The 11,592-nt window shown below is 43.3% G+C and overlaps 1 pseudogene; it reads right to left on the reverse strand.

The window, feature by feature from the left end:
* Positions 1–10,475: 10,475 nt before the first annotated feature.
* On the reverse strand, positions 10,476–11,047 carry LOC137217465 (small ribosomal subunit protein uS3-like; annotated as a pseudogene).
* Positions 11,048–11,592: the final 545 nt, after the last annotated feature.

Below are 11,592 nucleotides of genomic sequence, written 5' to 3' on the forward strand. Positions count from 1 at the left end.
TATACATAAGGATGATCTAGACGTATACGGGCCCTGCACCTCCACACTGCTGACTCTTCATCCACTTTCGGAGACGAAAACCCAGTTGCCATTGTGTGCCGGGTCATGATTTAGAGAATCACAAAGAAGGAACGTAGGCTTAAAAAGAGCCACATCGGCTTCCCTGGTGGCGCAGTGGTTGAGAGTCCGCCTGCCGATGCAGGGCACACGGGTTCGTGCCCCGGTCCGGGAAGATCCCACATGCCGCGGAGCGGCTGGGCCCGTGACCCATGGCCGCTGAGCCTGCGCGTCCGGAGCCTGTGCTCCGCAACGGGAGAGGCCACAGCGGTGAAGGGCCTGCGTACCGCAAAAAAAAAAAAAAAAAAAAAAAAAAAAAAGAGCCACATCAAAATGAATGGCTGAAGGGCCACAGGTTAGACCCATGTCTTCAGAGTTGCTACTCTCCTTTTAGATACTTAACTCAGACTGCTGATGGCCCCCTTTCTTGGAGACTGTGCTAAAATCCACCACTGCGATCCGGAGCATTTGCTCTTAGTGCCGTCTTCCCTGCAAAAGGCCCGGGCCTCCCCTGCGATATCAGTCTGAGTGGCCAGGTGCCCACGGACTGATAAAAGCACACACTTCCCTTCCTATTTCTTTCTTTGTTTCCTGGGTGAGGCTAGACTGCTTCCAATTTTGCCACTTGACAATTTGGCTTCTGTCAGAGTCAGTGTCTCTCACCTCAGGGAGAGGGAAACGAGGAAAGGAAATGGCAATAACTTCTTTCTTCTATTTTTCCTCCAAAAGCGTCTTTTTCTGACACTCCACTTTGAGTTAGTTGAAAACTGGATCCTCGCCAGGGCTCAGTATGAGGAATGTGTTGTCATCGCCTGGGAGAATAAATCGGGCAGGACTCCTCAACTCTAGCAGACTGTGGCACTTACCTGGGGTAGCTGTTTTCAAGCACACGTTCCCAGGCCCCTACTCAATCAGAATCCCCCAGCATCTGTCTTTTTAAAAACATCTTTATTGCAGTATAATTGCTTTACAATGGTGTGTCAGTTTCTGCTTTATAACAAAGTGAATCAGCTATACATATACATATATCTCCATATCTCCTCCCTCTTGCGTCTCCCTCCCACCCTCCCTATCCCACCCCTCTAGGTGGTCACAAAGCACCGAGCTGATCTCCCTGTGCTATGCGGCTGCTTCCCACTAGCTATCTATTTTACATTTGGTAGTGTATATATGTCCATGCCATTCTCTCACTTTGTCCCAGCTTACCCTTCTCCCTCCCCGTGTCCTCAAGTCCGTTCTCTACATCTGCGTCTTTATTCCTGTCCTGCCCCTAGGTTCTTCAGAAGCATTTTTTTATAAGATTCAATATATATGTGTTAGCATACAGTATCTGTTTTTCTCTTTGACTTACTTCACTCTATGACAGACTGGGTCCAACCACCTCACTACAAATAACTCAATTTCATTTCTTTTTATGGCTGAGTAATATTCCATTGTATATATGTGCCACATCTTCTTTATCCATATTCATCTGTTGATGGACACTTACGTTGCTTCCATGTCCTGGCTATTGTAAAAAGAGCTGCAATGAACATTGTGGTACATGACTCTTTTTGAATTATGGCCTTCTCAGGGTATATGCCCAGTAGTGGAACTGCTGGGTCGTATGCTAGTTCTATTCTTAGTTTTTTAAAGGACCTCCATACTGTTCTCCACAGTGGCTGTATCAATTTACCTTCCCACCAACAGTGCAAGAGGGTTCCCTTTTCTCCACACCCTCTCCAGCATTTATTGTTTATAGATTTTTTGATGATGGCCATTCTGACTGGTGTGAGGTGATCTCTCACTGTAGTTTTGATTTGCATTTCTCTAATAATTAGTGATGTTGAGCATCCTTTCATGTGTTTGTTGGCAATCTGTATATCTTCTTTGGAGAAATGTCTATTTAGGTCTTCTGTCCATTTTTGGATTGGGTGGTTTTTTTGATATTGAGCTGCATGAGCTGCTTGTAAATTTTGGAGATTAATCCTTTGTCAGTTGCTTCATTTGCAAATATTTTCTGCCATTCTGAGGCTTGTCTTTCAGTCTTGTTTATGGTTTCCTTTGCTGTGCAAAATATTTTAAGTTGCATTAGGTCCCATTTGTTTATTTTTGTTTTTATTTCCCTTTCCCTAGGAGGTGGGTCACAAAGGATCTTGCTGTGATTTATGTCATAGAGTGTTCTGCCTATATTTTCCTCTAAGAGTTTTATAGTGTCTGGCCTTACATTTAGGTTTTTAATCCATTTTGTGTTTATTTTTGTGTATGGTGTTAGGGAGTGTTCTAATTTCATTCTTTTACACGTAGCTGTCCAGTTTTCCCAGCACCACTTATTGAAGAGGCTGTCTTTGCTCCTTTGTATATTCTGGCCTCCTTTATCATAGATTAGGTGACCATAGGTGTGTGGGTTTATCTCTGGGCTCTCTATCCTGTTCCATTGATCTATATTTGTGTTTTTGTGCCAGTACCATACACTCTTGATTACTGTAGCCCTGTAGTATAGTCTAAAGTAAGGGAGCCTGATTCCTCAAGCCCCATTTTTTTTTTTTCAAGACTGCTTTTGCTATTTGAGGTCTTTCATGTTTCCATACAGATTGTAAAATTTTTTGTTCTAGTTCTGTGAAAAATGCCACTGGTAATTTGATAGGGATTGCATTGAATCTGTAGATTGCTTTGGGTAGTAGAGTCATTTTCACAATGTTGATTCTTCCAATCCAAGAACATGGTATATCTCTCCATCTGTTAGTATCATCTTTAATTTCGTTCATCAGTGTCTTACAGTTTTTTGCATACAGGTCTTTTGATTCCTTAGGTAGGTTTATTCCTAGGTATTTTATTCTTTTTGTTGAGATGGTAAATGGGAGTGTTTCCTTAATTTCTCCTTCAGATTTTTCATCATTAGTGTATAGGAATGCAAGAGACTTCTGTGCATTAATTTTGTATCCTGCAACTTTACCAAATTCATTGATTAGCTCTAGTAGTTTTCTGGTGGCATCTTTAGGATTCTCTATGTATAGTATCATGTCATCTGCAGTGACAGTTTTACTTCTTCTTTTCCAATTTGTATTCCTTTTTTGTCTTTTTCTTCTCTGATAGCTGTGGCTAGGACTTCCAAAACTATGTTGAATAATGGTGGTGAGAGTGGATATCCTTGTCATGTTCCTGATCTTAGAGGAAATGCTTTCAGTTTTCCACCATTGAGAATGCCGTTTGCTGTGGGTTTGTCATATATGGCCTTTATTATGCTGACATAGATTCCCTCTATGCCCACTTTCTGGAGAGTTTTTGTCATAAATGGGTGTTGAATTTTGTCAAAAGCTTTTCCTTCATCTATTGAGATGATCATACGGTTTTTCTCCTTCAGTTTGTTAATACGGTGTATCACATTGATTGATTTGCGTATACTGAAGAATCCTTGCCTTCCTGGGATAAACCCCAGTTAATCATAGTGTATGATGCTTTTAATGTGCTGTTGGATTCTGTTTGCTAGTATTTTGTTGAGGATTTTTGCATCTATGTTCATCAGTGATATTGGCCTGTAGTTTTCTTTCTTTGTGACATCCTTGTCTAGTTTTGGTATCAGGGTGATGGTGGCCTCGTAGAATGAGTTTGGGAGCGTTTCTCCCTCTGCTATATTTTGGAAGAGTTTGAGAAGGATAGGTTTTAGCTCTTCTCTAAATGTTTGATAGAATTCGCCTGTGAAGACATGTGGTCCTGGGCTTTTGTTTGTTGGATGATTTTTAATCACAGTCTCAATTTCAGTGCTTGTGATTGGTCTGTTTGTATCTTCTATTTCTTCCTGGTTCAGTCTTGGACAGTTGTGCCTTTCTAAGAATTTGTCCAGTTTTTCCAGGTTGTCCAGTTTATTGGCATATAGTTGCTTGCACTAATGTCTCATTATCCCTTGTATTTCTACAGTGTCAGTTGTTACTTCTCCTTTTTCATTTCTAATTCTGTTGATTTGAGTCTTCTCCCTTTTTTTCTTGATGAGTCTGGCTAACGGTTAATCAATTTTGTTTATCTTCTCAAAGAACCAGCTTTTAGTTTTATTGATCTTTCCTATCGTTTTCTTTGCTTCTATTTCATTTATTTCTGCTCTGATCTTTATGATTTCTTTCCTTCTGCTAACTTTGGGTTTTTTTGTTCTTCCTTCTCTAATTGCTTTAGGTGTAAGGTTAGGTTGTTTATTTGAGATTTTTCTTGTTTCTTGAGATAGGATTGTATTGATATAAACTTCCCTCTTAGAACTGCTTTTGCTGCATCCCATAGGTTTTGGATCATCGTGTTTTCATTGTCATTTGATTCTAGGTATTTTTTGATTTCTTCAGTGATCTCTTGGTTATTTAGTAGTGTATTGTTTAGCCTCCATGTGTTTGTATTTTTTACAGGTTTTTTCCTGTAATTGATATCTAGTCTCATAGTGTTGTGGTCAGATAAGGTACTTCATACGATTTCAATTTTGTTAAATTCACCAAGGCTTATTTGTGACCCAGGATATGACATATCCTGGAGAATGTTCCATGAGCACTTGAGAAGAAAGTGTATTCTGCTGTTTTTGCATGGAATGTCCTATAAATATCAATTAAATCCATCTTGTTTAATGTATCATTTAAAGCTTGTGTTTCCTTATTTATTTTCATTTTGGATGATCTGTCCATTGATGAAAGTGGGGTGTTAAAGTCCCCTACTATGATTGGGTTACTGTCAATTTCCCATTTCATGGCTGTTAGCATTTGCCTTATGTATTGAGGTGCTCCTATGTTGGGTGCATAAATATTTACAATTGTTATATCTTCTTCTTGGGTTGATCCCTTAATCATTATGTAGTGTCCTTCTTTGTCTCTTTTAACAGTCTTTATTTTAAAGTCTATTTTTTCTGATACGAGAATTGCTACTCCAGCTTTCTTGGATTTCCATTTGCATGGAATATCTTTTTCCATCCCTCACTTTCAATCTGTATGTGTTCCTAGGTCTGAAGTGGGTCTCTTGTAGACAATATGGGTCTTGTTTTTGTATCCATTCAACAAGCCTGTGTCTTTTGGTTGGAGCATTTAATCCATTTACACTTAAGGTAGTTATCGATATGTATGTTTCTATTACCATTTTCTTAATTATTTGGGGTTTGTTATTGTAGGTCTTTTCCTTCTCTTGTGTTTCCTGCCTAGAGACGTTCCTTTAGCATTTGTTGTAAAGCTGGTTTGGTGGTGCTGAATTCTCTTAGCTATTTTTTTTTTTTTTTTTTTTTGCGGTACGCGGGCCTCTCACTGTTGTGGCTTCTCCCATTGTGGAGCACAGGCTCCGGACGCGCAGGCTCAGCGGCCATGGCTCACAGATCCAGCCGCTCCATGGCATGTGGGATCTTCCCGGACCGGGGCACGAACCCATGTTCCCTGCATCGGCAGGGGGACTCTCAACCACTGTGCCACCAGGGAAGACCTCTCTTAGCTTTTGCTTGTCTGTACAGGTTTTAATTTCTCCATCAAATCTGAATGAGATACTTGCTGGGTAGAGTAATCTTGGTTGTAGCTTTTTCCCTTTCATCACTTTAAATATGTCCTGCCACTCCCTTCTGGCTTGCAGAGTTTCTGCTGAAGGATCAGCTGTTAACCTTATCAGGATTCCCTTGTATGCTATTTGTTGTTTTTCCCTTGCCACTTTTAATATTTTTCCTTTGTATTTAATTTTTGATAGTTTGATTAATATGTGTCTTGGGTGTTTCTCCTGGGATTTATCCTGTATGGGACTCTCTGTGCTTCCTGGACTTGATTATTTCCTTTCCCATACTGGGAAGTTTTCAACTATAATCTCTTCAAATATTTTGTCAGGCCTTTTCTTTTGGTCTTCTTCTCCTGGGACCCCTATAATGTGAATGTTGGTGCGTTTTTTAATGTTGTCCCAGAGGTCTCTGAGCCTGTCCTTAATTCTTTTCATCCTTTTTTCTTTATTCTGCTCTGTGGTGGTTATTTCCACTATTTTATCTTCCAGGTCACTTATCCGTTCTTCTGCCTCAGTTATTCTGCTATTGATTCCTTCTAGAGAATTTTTAATTTCATTTATTGTTCTGTTCATCATTGTTTGTTTGCTCTTTAGTTCTTCTAGGTCCTTGTTAAACGTTTCTTGTATTTTCTCCATTCTGTTTCCAAGATTTTGGATCATCTTTACTGTTATTACTCTGAATTCTTTTCAGGTAGACTGCCTATTTCCTCTTCATTTGTTTGGTCTGGTGGGTTTTTACCTTGCTCCTTCATCTGCTGGGTGTTTCTCTGTCTTCTCATTTTGCTTATCTTACTGTGTTTGGGGTCTCCTTTTTGCAGGCTGCAGGTTCGTAGCTCCCTTTGTTTTTGGTGTGTGTCCCCAGTGGCTAAGGTTGCTTCAGTGGGTTGTGTAGGTTTCCTGGTGGAGGGGACTAGTGCCTGTGTTCTGGTGGATGAGGCTGGATCTTGTCTTTGTGATGGGCACGTCCACGTCTGGTGGTGTGTTTTGGGGTGTCTGTGGCCTTATTATGATTTTTGGCAGCCTCTCTGCTAATGGGCGGGGTTGTGTTCCTGTCTTGCTAGTTGTTTGGCATAGGGTGTCCAGCACTGTAGCTTGCTGTTCGTTGAGTGGAGCTGGGTCTTCGTGTTGAGATGGAGATCTCTGAGATAGCTTTCGCCATTTGATATTATGTGGAGCTGGGAGGTCTCTGGTGGACCAATGTCCTGAACTCGGCTCTCCCACCTCAGAGGCTCAGGCCTGATGCCCGGCTGGAGCACCAAGACCCTGTCAGCCACAGGGCTCACAAGAAAAGGGAGAAAAAAAAAGAAAGGAAGGAAGGAAGGGTGGGAGGGAGGGAGAGAGGAAGGAAAGAAGGAAGGAAGGAAGGAAGGTTGGATAAAATAAAGTTCTTAAAATAAATTAAAAATAAGTTTAAAAGTAACAAAAAGAAGAAAGAAAGAAGAGAGCAACCAAATCGAAATCCACCAATTATAACAAGCACTAAAAACTATACTAAAAATAGAAACGGACAGACAGAACCCTAGGACAAATGGTAAAAACAAAGCTATACAGACAAAATCACACCATACAAAGAAGCATACACATACACACTCACAAAAAGAGAAAAAGGAAATATATATATATATATATTAAAAAGAAGGAAGAGAGCAATGAAATCAAGAAACAAATGTACCAATGATAATAAACTCTAAATACTAAACTAAGATAAAACCAGAAACAAATTAGATGCAGAAAGCAAACCCCAAGTCTACAGTTGCTCCCAAAGTCCACCAACTCAATGTTGGGATGATTCGTTGTCCATTCAGGTATTCCACAGATGCAGGGTACATTAAGTTGATTGTGGAAATTTAATCCGCTGCCCCTGAGGCTGCTGGGAGAGATTTCCCTTTCTCTTCTTTGTTCTCACAGCTCCTGGGGTTCAGCTTTGGATTTGGGCCCGCCTCTGCATGTAGGTCGCCTGAGGGCGTCTGTTCTTTGCTCAGACAGGACGGGGTTAAAGGAGCAGCTGCTTCGGGGGCTCTGGCTCACTCAGGCCGTGGGGAGGGAGGGGTACGGATGAGGGGCGAGCCTGCGGCGGCAGAGGCCGGCGTGACGTTGCACCAGCCTGAGGCGCGCCGTGCGTTCACCCAGGGAAGTTGTCCCTGGATCACGGGACCCTGGCAGTGGCGGGCTGCACAGGCTTCCGGGAGGGGAGGTGTGGAGAGTGACCTGTGCTTGCACACAGGATTGTTGGTGGCAGCAGCAGCGTTAGCGTCTCATGCCCGTCTCTGGGGTCTGTGCTGATAGTCGCGGCTCATGCCCGTCTCTGGAGCTCGTTTAGGCAGTGCTCTGAATCCCCTCTCCTTGCACACCCCGAAATAATGGTCTCTTGCCTCTTAGGCAGCTCCAGACCTTTTCCTGGACTCCCTCCCACCATTAATTTTTAAGGCCAGTGGATTTCTGCTCTAAAAGAGTTTTTACTGCCTGATCCTCGCAGAGGTTCTCCAGGATTGCCACAGACCGAGGTCCCAAAATCTGTCTGTGCTGTACTAAAGTTACTTATACCTGTCAAGTCAAAGCGCTGAGACAGCGAGGTGTGCAGTGAAGAGAGGGTTTACTCACGAGGCAGTCCAGCGAGGAGCAGGAGAACGAATCCCAAATCCGCCTTCCCTGAAGGCAAGGGGCTCAGGGTACTCCAGCATCTGTCTTGTTGCTTTAACTCAGTGGTTCTCAACTGGGGGATGATTTTGCCCCCAGGGGTCATGTAGCAACATCTGGAGACAGTTGGGTTGTCATAACTAGGGGGTGGGGGCTACTAGTAACTAGTGGGTCAAGGCCAGGGAGGCTGCTAAACATCCTACAGTGCACAGGACAGTCCCCCATCGGAGAATGATCTGGTCTCAGTTGTTAGTAGTGCCAAGGTGGAGAAACTCAGGCTTAACACCTCAAGCAGTTCTGATGATCCAACAGGTTTCAGAACTAGTAGCTTTAGATAGTCCAAGAAGATGGTAAGACTGGAAAAGATTATAAATGAGCCATTATAACTTACTGGCAAGAATAGTCACTAATTACTGAATCTAGCTTACATTTCAATTATCCGAAGTCTTGAGAAAGAGAGTGGGTTGACCGTAACAAACATCGTACAAATTTTGCCCCTCCTGTTTCTTGCATTTGTGTGTGGTAGGGATGGTGGGAATAGGTATAGATATAGATATATAGATATAAAAACACATACATATATTCTTATTCTCTAGTCTATATACGTGAAAAAGTGGTATTACTGAAAACAAGATGTGTACACGGGTTAACACAATATTGTAAATCAACTATACTTGAATTAAAAAATGTGTACACGTGGCTTGCAGCATATTCAGGGGGAAGTAATATTAATAATGGAGGCGAGAAATGCTTGGATATAGGTTTGTTCCTTGCCCAATCTTCTTTGCAAACGTCTGGAGTCTCCTGGTGAATACTGAGATTCAAATATTGATTCAGGGACTTCCCTGGTGGTCCAGTGGGTAAGACTCTGCACTCCCAATGCAGGGGGCCCGGGTTCGATCCCTGGCCAAGGAACTAGATCCCACATGCCGCAACTAAGAGTCCGTGTGCCGCAACTAAAGATCCCACATGCCGCAATGAAGATCCTGCATGCCGTACTAAGACCCAGCGCAGCCAAGATAAATAAATAAAATAAATGATAAATAAATAAATGTAAAATAAAAAACAAATATTGATTCAGTAGGCAGAAATAGAGAGTTTCTCCTGTACCTACTTGATACAAAGGTTTCCACTAATGAAAGTGAAAGGATTTTTATTAGTTTTTTTTTTTTCTTTTTCAAACATTTCCTAAGGTTTCTGGGAACGGCAGTTGGTAGTGAAGAGAAACCATCACCACAGGTTTAGAGGTAGGTCAGAGGTCCATCTTTTTTCAGACCCCTATAGCTCCATGACTTCTCTCCTTACATGCATGTCCACTCTGGAGAAAACTTACATAAAAATAAGATAGTATTCGGGGCCTTATTTCTACATCCATTCACTCATTCACACATCCAGTATTGCTTGAGAGTCTGCTATGCCAGGCACTGTTGTAGGTGCTGAGGCTACAGCAGTGAACAAAAAAACAAGACCCTACCCTCATGGAATTTCCCTTTTGCTGGGGCAGATGCACACACAAAAACCAAACAGCTACTCTGTGTAGAATTCATCAGGGACAGATGGGTGGTGTGGGGGGAAGTGAAGCAAGGAAAGGAGAAGAGGGAGCATCAAGGGTGGAAGTGAGTGTACATTTTATAGTGGATGGTCAGGGAAGGCCTCCATGAACAGGAGACATTTAGGCAGACAGCAGAAGGAAGCAAGGGAACCAGGCTAGCCAAGTGGTTATCCGGATGAAGAGCATAGATGGCAGTGGGAACAGCAAGTGCAAAGGCCCTGGGGTATATAAGAAACAGAACAAGTGACTATCTTATGGGTATGATTGGTTTCAAAACTTTGACATTTGTTTTAGGGGCTGCCGGGGAGTTTGTAAAACTAACTTGGGTACTGTGACTCCTTTTCTCCCCACTTGAAAATAAAAAAGTGACCATCAATTAAGGTCAGATAATTATGCAGATTTTTTTTGGCACAAAACAGAAGGATGTGTGCTCTTTATCTCTTTCTGAAAGAAAACATAATAGGGTCCATGCTCAGGGAACCATTGTGCTTCTGGGACATCGGAGCAGCAAGACAGCACAGCAGCATCCCCTCCGCAAAGGACTACGGGTTTTGGAAAGAGAGAAAGGAGAGCTGAGTCCAAAGCTTGGTCCTGCAAAATGCAAAAGAATAAACAGAGACACCAACCCAGGACTTTTGCTAGTTGCACAGACGGAGTGTCACCACCCCTGGAAAATCCTTCATGCTTGGGCGGGAGCCAAAAACCAGTGAGCATTACTGTGAAAATGAGGACTGTGTCCACGGCCTGTATACTCTTTTTTTTTCTTCTTTTAAAAAGATTTTTATTAAATGTCTTTATAGAGCAACATCCAGACTCCAGATCCAGCGGCCAAGGAGACCCTATTATGCTGTGGGTACCGGTTGGGGCATGGCAGGCGGCTCTGGCTTCCCACCCTTCTGCTCGGAGATGGAGGTGGTGGGCAGTATTTCTTTCATCCTTGGGTTCCACGATGCTCACATGATCAGGCAGGGGCTTCTTAGGGCCAGTCTTACCAGTTGGGTCCCAAGGCAGCATGATCTTTACCTTGTGCCCAGCACACGTCATGGCGCACGGCAGTATCGACACAGTAGTTAACAGGGTCCCCACTGTGGATCACCAGGCCATCCACAAACTTCATGGATTTAGCCCTCTGTCCTGGGAGTTTCCCAGACACCACGACCTCGCAGCCTTTAGCCCCACTCTCCATGATGAACCGCAGCACACCACAGCAGGCCCTCCACACAGCAAGGCCTCCTAGGAATTTGTAACGCAGAGGCTCTGCCTGGGCAATGGCGCACAGACTTCTTGTGGCCACCGTTTCAGCATAAAGCTCTACACTGCCCTCAGGGAAGCCAAATCTCTTCTGAACCACAACAGTCAATTCCCGGATCCGCCGGCCCTTCTCACCAAGAACATTGTGTGTCCTGGTGGCCAAGATAATGATTTCTGTCCTGGTTGGTGTAACTCGGACCTCAACTCCAGAGTACCCATCTTCAGCCAGCTCCCAAATGAGAAACTCGTTCAGTTCAGCTTTGAATATGCCGTCAGCAACAAACTTCCTCTTCTTGGAAATCTGCACCGCCTTCTTGCCACCACGCGCCGCCAAAAGGAGAAACCTGTACACTCTCTTAATTAGAATATATTGGTGCCTGTTCAAGGTGGATCGATAAGCAGGCACCTTGAGCACCCTTGGGGAGCTGGGTAAAAAGCAGTTCTCAAAGAAAGGGCTCTTGAAGAGGCCTTAAGAGGGAACGCAAGAGGTGCCAGGAGAGCAGAAGGCGGCCAGTGCCAGCCCTTTCAAAACTCGCAACAGGAGCAAAGCCTGATCCCTCCCTGGTATGTTGTACACATTCCCAGATGTGGCCCTTACATCTTCAAAGCTCCGCTCAAAC

This window comes from Pseudorca crassidens, chromosome X (genome assembly GCF_039906515.1).
Source record: "Pseudorca crassidens isolate mPseCra1 chromosome X, mPseCra1.hap1, whole genome shotgun sequence".
Lineage (NCBI taxonomy): Eukaryota > Metazoa > Chordata > Mammalia > Artiodactyla > Delphinidae > Pseudorca > Pseudorca crassidens.